General features: G+C 43.9%; 1 pseudogene; it reads right to left on the reverse strand.

Moving 5' to 3' along the window:
• Positions 1-8,576: 8,576 nt before the first annotated feature.
• On the reverse strand, positions 8,577-8,693 carry LOC126417634 (5S ribosomal RNA; annotated as a pseudogene).
• Between the last annotated feature and the right edge of the window lie 484 nt (positions 8,694-9,177).

The following is a 9,177-nucleotide window of genomic DNA, read 5'->3' on the forward strand; positions in this document are numbered from 1 at the left end:
GAGTTGGCACCACATCTGCACCCATGTAATGTCCGTAAATTGCCGGGAAGGAGGCGATGAGCTCAGACACCACGTTCAGTCACATCCCGGATGGGTTCGATCAGGTTCAGATCTGACGAGTTGCCCGCCAGCGCATCAACTGGAACTCGCCACTGTGTTCTTCGAGTCACTCCACCATACCCCTGGCCTTGGGGAATGGCGCATTATCTTGTTGAAAAATGCCACTGCAGTCAGGAAACACGATCGTCGTGGAGGGGTGTACGTAGATTGCAGTCAGTGTGCGGTACTCCTTGGTCATCACAGTGCCTTGCACGAGCTCCACTGGACCCACGGATGCCCACCTGAATGTTCTCTAGGGCATAATGCAGCCGCCGCCAGTTTGACTCTGTCCTGCAGTACAGGTGTCAAGGAGCTGTTCCAGTGAAAGACGACGGATTCGCTCCCTCCCACAGGCATGATGAAGAAGGTACCGGGATCATCAGACCATGCAACGCTCTGCCACTGGTCCAATGTCCAGTGCCCATATCAAACGTAGTTGCCGATGTCATGGTATCTTAACTTTGGCACGTGCAAGGGTCATTGGCTGTACAGGACTAGCGTTAGGAACATTCCGTGCACTGTGTGATCAGACACACTTGAACTCTATCCAGAATTAAAGTGCAATGTTAGCTCTCCCACAACTCGCCAACTGACCTGTTTTACCAGTCTGCCTAGCTTACGGTACGCAGGTGGCTGCCCAACCCCACGACGTCTAAAACGTGGTTTCATCTTGGTTTGGCCTCGTGTTGAGGACACTCACCACAGCACTTGTCGAACACCGCACAAGTCGTGCAGTTTCCGAAATGCTCACGCCGAGCCTCAGGGCCTTCACAATCTGCCCTCGGTCAAACTCAGAGAGATCGAGGAGCGTCTTCCCCATTCTACAGATGAACTCCACGCTTACTGACAGTACATGCGCCGGGCGTGTGTCTGACTAGCAGTCATTCCTCACCAGGTGACGCTACTATCGCCTGGACGGATTTATATCCATAGTAGGTCACTAATCGGTAGTCATAATGTTCTGGCTGATCAACATATACACACATCAAAAAATGTTTAGCATCACCGCGGTTCCGAGAGTTCCGCAACCTGTACAGATAATTGGAATAGAGATCAACATAAACATCATTTCGCCGGCTGGTGTGGCCGTGCGGTTCTAGGTGCTTCAGTCTGGAAGCGCGTGACCGCTACGGTCGCAGGTTCGAATCCTGCCTCGGGCATGGATGTGTGTGATGTCCTTAGGTTAGTTAGGTTTAAGTAGTTCTAAGTTCTAGGGGAATGATGACCACACAAAACAGCAGGGAACCTCCACCTTGCTGCACTCGCAGGACAGTGTGTCTAAGGCATTCAACCTGACCGGGTTGCCTCAAACACATCTCCGACGATGGTCTGGTTGAAGGCATATGCGGTGAAGAGAACGTGATGCCAATCCTGAGCTGCCCATTCGGCGTGTTGTTGGGTCCATCTGTACCGCGCTGCATGGTGTCACGGTTGCAAAGATGGGCCTTGCCATGGACGTCGAGAGTGAAGTTGCGCATGATCCAGCCTATTGCTCACAGTTTGAGTCGTAACACGACGTCCTGTGGCTGCACGAAGACCATTATTCAACGTGGTGGCGTTCCTGTCAGGATTCCTCCGAGTATCGATAGTTCCTGTCTCTCTATATTTCCTCCATGTCCGAACAACATCGCTTTGGTGCACTCCGAGGTGCCTGGACACTTCCCTTTTTGACAGCCCTTCCTGGCACAAACTGACAATGTGGACGTGATCGAACCGCGTTATTGACCGTCTAGGCATTGTTGAACTACAGACAACACGAGCCGTGTACCTCCTTCCTGGTGGAACGACTGGAAATGATCGGCAGTCGGACCCCCTCCATCTAATAGGCGTTGCTCATGCGTGGTTGGCCGGACGGGGTGGTCGAGCGGTTCTAGGCGCTACAGTCTGGAACCGCGCGACCGCTACGGTCGCAGGTTCGAATCCTGCCTCGGGCATGGATGTGTGTGATGTTCTTAGGTTTGTTAGGTTTAAATAGTTCTATGTTCTAGGGGACTGATGACCTCAGAAGTTAAGTCCCATAGTGTTCAGAGCCATTTGAACCCTGCGTGGTTGTTTACATCTTTGGGCGGGTTTAGTGACATCTCTGGACAGTCAAAGGGACTGCGTCTGTGATACAATACCCACAGTCAACGTCTATCTTCAGGAGTTCTGGGAACCGGGGTGATGCAAAACTTTTTTTTATGTGTGTATATTTAGGGTGGACCATTTTAATCCATAACGGGGAATAACTCGAAATGGAGATGAGATATATCAAAATGCCTTTGATAAAAGTTGTAGGTGGAGTAGCGGGTCAGGCATTGCTATTAATGACCGTGACGTTGAACGTGATTTTCAAGGTGATTTGGAGGTCAAAGTGATTTTATAAAAATGGGAACCCTAATATTTGATACAAGATTTGAAAAGCTCGGTAATTTTTAAGTGTAAAATGATACATTATTGAAGGGCGTGAACTAGTTCAATTAAGGTCAAATAAATAAATATGTTATTAGGTCTAGTAGGGATTAATTTAGAATAGAGGAGGAATATAGCAAAACACAGTGTTAGACACAAACTGGTAAGAGGGTCCCAAGGAATGACAGGCAAGGAGACTCATCCAGCGACTTGTAAATCAATCATCTAAGTTTTATTTATGTTTGCTCTGTCTTGAGAATGCCACAACATTTATACGCTGTGATATATTTATTTCAGCCAATAAACACGCTAAAATCTCTGTTTGCTCTTTCCAAACCCGGCGTCACAAATAGGGTTTTCCACGAAACGAGACTCAGCCTTCGAATGACCTTCTGTCATTACTTTTAAAATCATAGTTGTTGGTAATGTGACGTGACACTTATTCCCCATTCCAATCTGGAGCTAAGATTGTACTTTGCTCTGTCCCTCCTCCCTTCCGAGTTAATCCCTACTAGAACTAAAAACATATTTGCTTATTTGTCCTCGATCCTTGCTATGACCTTGGATAATGTATCATTTTATAAGTAAAATTTGCCCTTACTTTTAAATCTTAAATCAAATATTAGGTTTCCCATTTTTTAAAAAATCACTTGAACCTCGAAATTACCTTGAAAATCACGTTGAAGGTCACGGCCGTTAGCAGCAACGTGTGACCCTCTTTGCCACCTACAACTTTTATCTAAAACATTTTGCTGTATCTCATCTCCATCCCGATTTATTTCCTATTATGTATTAAAACGGTCCACTCTGAGTGTGTATATATACATCTACACGTCTTCAAGATCGCACAAAGTTTAATGGGCAAGTTCAAGCAGGACCAGCTAGAGTGTCCGTCCTACAGTATGGACATGTCGACCTGCGACTTCTGTGTGTTTGGTCCACTTCAAATTCCTTGCGTGTTTCACAATCTCTCACTCCAGGAATTTCAGTAGGAAGGAGGAGGTCATCAGATTGAATGGAATTTGGATTCCGGTGCTGAAGAGGATGTGTACCACTCTTCCACCATGAGATGATAATAACAATGGACGACAGCAGTCAACGGCCAATTGCGCTCGCATATTCAAAGCACGTGGCGTTACGCCACTGCGCAGAGGTTCGCGGAAGTGGAATTTAGCTGCAGTCAGTAGCGATCCAAGGTGTGAATCGGACATTCGACAAAGCTACGATCTCCCTTGAAAATTACCTCCGCAGATGGAGACGAAACGTCGAGTTTTAAAGTGAAACCCCTTCGCCCACGGCATAATAGACCGAAATATTTTATTAATTTTGACAATTCCGGCTGTGAAAGTTTACATTTTACAATTCAGGGTGTGCTTTACGTAATTTAACATCGAGCTCTTCTTTTCTTAGCATACAGGAAACGAATTTCTTGTTCCAACCAAATAATTTCTGCTTTTCTTTGGCTACTTGTGCTGCAGGTGACTTGGTGTCTACATTGACTTTTACAAGACCAGGAATTATATTATAACTCAGACAGAATTCGTTAACTTTAATGTCGAGAATAGTTTTGGGTGCAACTGTACAGTTGTATTCTTGAAGTAGAGCTTCGTGTGAAATGCTTGGCACGCCTTTGAGAGAATCAGTCATCTTGCTTGGATTGGAAGCTTCTGTTGACTTTTTTTCGATGTTTACGAATTAAATTTGGTTTTTCTAAACTCTGTCTTGTACGAAACACAGTGCATTTCTTTTTCATTTACCCAAATATGTTTCGACACCTATGTGTCGTTTTCTGTCCGTCAGATTCATTTCTGTTAAATGTAACACAAAGTTCATGGTTGTTTATCTATAACACATCCATTTTATATCGTCTATTTCGATTTCTCACCTGAAAATTCCATTGCTAGTGAAAACCGGCATGAAAAATTTCATGTACACCAGTAATGTAATTTTCGGGCGACCAATTTAAACAAATTAACAACATTCACATGGCATAGTTTTTAGGTCTAATTCTGAACTGAATGGCCTTTTCTTGGCAGGACGCAAGGTTTTTCGAGAGCTTCCACAGTCCATGCTAGAAATTTTTCCGTAACACATCAGTCCTCCCCTCTTTGTCACCGGCTTGTTAATATGAAAACAGCAATATTTAATGTCAGTTTTGGATCCACATTAAGTAGTATGTTCCATTTAAAGCTAACTGGGAGCGAGGCAGTTCGAAGTTCGAAGAAAGGCAAAGTAGATGCAATAGCAAAACACTGAGTCGTTCGTATCAACCTTGGGGTTCAGTAGGGCTTTCCTTTACTTACAACTAGCGTTGCCCAGGAATTTATTGATTCCAGTCTTTTATCAGTCCACCTCCCCATGCCTCCTCTCTGTGTCCATCTCCTTTCCCCACTGTCCGCCTGCTCTCTCCACTCAGCTCTGTCTGTCCATCTTCTCATCCCCCCTCTCTTTGTCCACAAACTGACAGAGTAAAACAGTTCAATGGCTGAAGAAAGACGAGACATATCCAGTAGGATAATGCCTATCGAAACACTGTGATGTGAAAGCAACCTTTGGGTTGAGGAGAGTTTTCCTTTATTTACTACTAGCTGAGAAACAATTTCCCAGCCCAGGTATTCATTTATTCCAATTTTCTATTAGTAGAACTCCTCCTCCCTCCTCTCTCTGTCCATCTCCTCCTCGTCATCTCTCTATTCATCTCCCCCCCCCCCCCGTCTGTTTCCATCTCTATCTCTCCTTCTTCTATCTCCTCATCCGCCCCCCTCTGTCTATCTACTCCTCATTCCTCTCATTATCTCCTCCCCTTCTCTGTTCATGTCCTCATCGCCCCTATTTCTGTCCACTTCTTCCTCCCTCCTTCTCTTACATCTCCCCGTTGTCAGCGCCCCCCCCCCCCCCCTCACCACCCAATGGATGGTTGGTGATATTTATCCTCACAGTATCTTTTTTGCAGATGGTAAGTAATACGTGTACAGTGTTTGCTTGAAATCGATTCAGGGACCTAAGTGGGGGCATTTAACGTACACACATACTTGGTACACACTACATATATTTCTACATTTTTATAAGATTTAGATATAGAGAAATACCTGATCGAATCTGTGATCTATGAAATATTCCCTTTTTTATAGGACGTCGTTTGTATGCTATCAGTCTAAGGTAAGACTTTGAATGCCTGCTATTAACATACTTATATGGATATGGTGTCTGTTCTTTCGGACATGGCCGAAAAAACAGACACCATTGATGATCTGCAGCCGTCTAGAACGAAATTATATATTAATACCTTCAGCTGCTGACGGGCGTTGATATATATCAACGTGGACATGTGAAAATGTGTGCCCCGACTGGGACTCAAACCCGGTATCTCCTGCTTACATGGCAGACACTCTATCCATGTGAGCCACCGGGGGCACAGAGGATAGTGCGACTGCAGGGACTATCTCGCGCACACCTCGTACGAGACCCACATTCTCACCTTATATGTCCACACACTACATTTGAAGTGTCCCTACCCAACACATTCATTACTCTACCAAGTCCCGTAAGAGTGTGTTGGGTAGGGACGCTACGAATGTAGTATGTGGACATATAAGGTGAGAATGTGGGTCTCGCAGGAGGCGTGCGCGATTGTCCCTGCAGTCGCACTATCCTCTGTGCCCCCGGTGGTTCAGACGGATAGAGCGTCTGCCATGTAAGCAGGAGATCCCGGGTTTGAGTCCCGTTTGGGGCACACATTTTCACCTGTCCACGTTGATATATATCAACGCCCGTCAGCAGCTGAAGGTATTAATATATAATTCTAACCTGCTGTTAAGGTGGCTTATGAGATCCGGTGGTTCAGGCCAGTTGTAAACTAGCAACAAACATTGTTTCTGTATGTTTTTAAGGTTCCGTGCATCATTCTGTACAAACGGAACCTTTACAGGGTCGCTTTGTAGGCCGTCCGTCTATCTGTCTGCGTGTCTGTCCGACTGCTAAGAATTCTTTTTGTCAGGAGCGGGTAAATATATCAGGTTCAAAATTATAAAATATATAGGGTCTATTTCCCGTGAGGGGGAATAATTTTAAGCTTCTAAAGCGCAATCAGAAGATTCGGTCATTTACATCACATATTTTGATATTCGCAAACTCACGCGTCAAAATCTATAGTGTACTTCTCGTTGACGTAGAATCACGAAATTCTGCAAAAAGGAAGGTTTTTTCAGTACAAGTAAAGCAGAAAATTTGAAACTTTTTAAACTCTAATTACATCACATAAATATATCTTTGTTAAACTATAATTACATCACATTAAAATACATCTTTTGCTATTTCAACATACATTGCGTTCATCATCCGTCAGAAGTATGACAGACGAACATTACTGCAAGCAAACATAAAATGTAAGTTGTAGTCATGTTTTAGTAAACAAATCAAAAAGTTTTTTTTAAGTCTTTCTCTCTACACCTATGAACTACGTCGCCTGCTTGCTTCTTTCTCTACGTCAGGGCTAATCTGAGGAACTACTGTCGAAATTTTGATGCAGTCTTGGAATTCCTAAGGACCAATATCTTGACAGTATCGATATCGATAGCAGGCAAAAATCGTTGAAATACACGATTCTTAGCATAGATGAACCGTATAACATTAAATTTGTACGGAACTCTCAGCGCGCGTGTCCTACTCGCAAATGGACGATTTTTTGTTTGGTTATGTATTTATTGGTTTTTCTTTCATTTATGCCATCCATCTGACATTATATATATGAAATACTGTTCATATGTATTTTCTCTAGTACGTGTACTATGTCCAGAGAGAAAAAAATTAATGTAAAACCAGAAGAAGAGGGAAAAGAGGCAGTTAAAGGACACTTGCGTAGAGAGACAAGAAATGACGTTTGTCTGCGTACTTGGCGATTTGACACGCGAGAAGCACAAGAAGTTCCATTAAATGACACATCCAATTAACTGTAGACGTGAAATGTTATGTCCAGCGAACGCAGGGAAGTTAGTTCCCAGTGGAGCCTCTTAGTGGCTCGATTCCCTAGACAAGCGCAAAGAGTTATAGTAAAGGATACTAATAATTAATAATAGTTGCGGAAAGTGTTGTAAAGTGAGGACATTTCAACATGGAGTGGCACGTTTATAACAGAGGTGTTTACGGTGTACTGCTCTTATTGAGAGAAAGTCTGTTACGATTTGTAAGGTCTTCTATATAGACAATACATTTAAATTTTTTCATTATTGTTTTCATACGCTAATATCTGGCCTTTGTAAACCACCCGCGACGCTTTTATATTCTCTCTCTCGCCACGTGCGAACTATTAGCTCTATAGAAAAAAAATAAACAGAACATTTTTGTAGGAAATTTAATGTCGTTAAATGTTTTACTGTATTATAGTTTTCAACTTATTCAAGAAAAACGAACAGAAGTGATCTTCAAGGGTTCTTCCATACCCACAATTATCCCTCACTACTCAGGATTTCTAGTATGTTGTTCGTGGCACTTATTCCTACCACGTCCAAAAATTTCCTACTACACAAACTATTCCTGATGTTCGACTTTTTTTGGTCTCTATTGATTGGGCTATTACGCCACCAGCATGGTCACCTGTTTCGTTAACATTGTCAATTTAAATGCCTCAGTGGGGTTAATGAAAGGAATACGATTCTTATAAACGCTACTTTAAAATTAATTACGTTGACAATTCGGTGCAAATTTAACCCTTATAAACACAGCAGTTTCGTAGTCAGAAGGCCTGATGAATACAACGATGCAACTGTTTATGTTATGCTGTTAAAATTCACACAACTGTTTGGTGATATTTTCACAGACGACAATTTTACAATTTGTAAGCGCTTGACTAAGCCTGTGGCGTAATAAGACCAGTCAATCTCTCCTCCCTCACAGGCCATGAAGGCCCAAAGGTAGCGACTGGCCACCGTGTCATCCTCACCCCAGAGCCGTCTCTGGATGCGGATATGGAGGGGCACGTGGTCAGCACATCGCTCTCCCGGCCGTATGTCAGTTTCCGAGACCGGAGCAGGTACTTTTCAATCAAGTAGCTCCCCAGTTTGCCTCACAAGGGCTGAGTGCACCCCGCTTGCCAACAGCGCTCGGCAGGCCGGTTGGTCACCCATCCAAATGCTAATCAGCCCGACAGCGCTTAACTTCGGTGATCTGACGGGAACCGGTGTTACCACCGCGGCAAGGCCGTTAGCAAGGCCAGTCAATAAAAAATCAAAAAATGTCGAATGCGGGGAAATATTTTTCTTCGTGGTACGAGGGAGTGCCTTGAACAACGTACTAGAAATGCTGACGGGGGTGTGTTTGAAAGTCAGTTTTCCAAGTTTTTCTTGAATAACTACAGCGTCTAGAGAAAATCTATCCCAGTACATAATTTAACAAGCTTACGAATGGTTCACACAGTTTAAAAATGGCCGGACGGATGTTATAGATGACCCTCGTTCAGCACGCCCTTCGACGGTGCTCATGTCAGCAATGTCAAAGAAACTGTGCGTGCCGATCGAAGACTGTCTGTCCAAGAGGTTGCAGAAAAATGTAACATTTCGGTTGGACATGTCATTATATCCTGACACAGCGTCTTGAAATGCGTCGTGTTGCCGTCAAGTCCGTCGCACCGCTCATGAGTGAAGACCTGAAACATTTTCCCTTCGCAAATTGTGAAGAGTTTCTGTAAATGAG

Source organism: Schistocerca serialis, chromosome 8 (genome assembly GCF_023864345.2).
Source record: "Schistocerca serialis cubense isolate TAMUIC-IGC-003099 chromosome 8, iqSchSeri2.2, whole genome shotgun sequence".
NCBI classification, from domain to species: Eukaryota; Metazoa; Arthropoda; class Insecta; order Orthoptera; family Acrididae; genus Schistocerca; species Schistocerca serialis.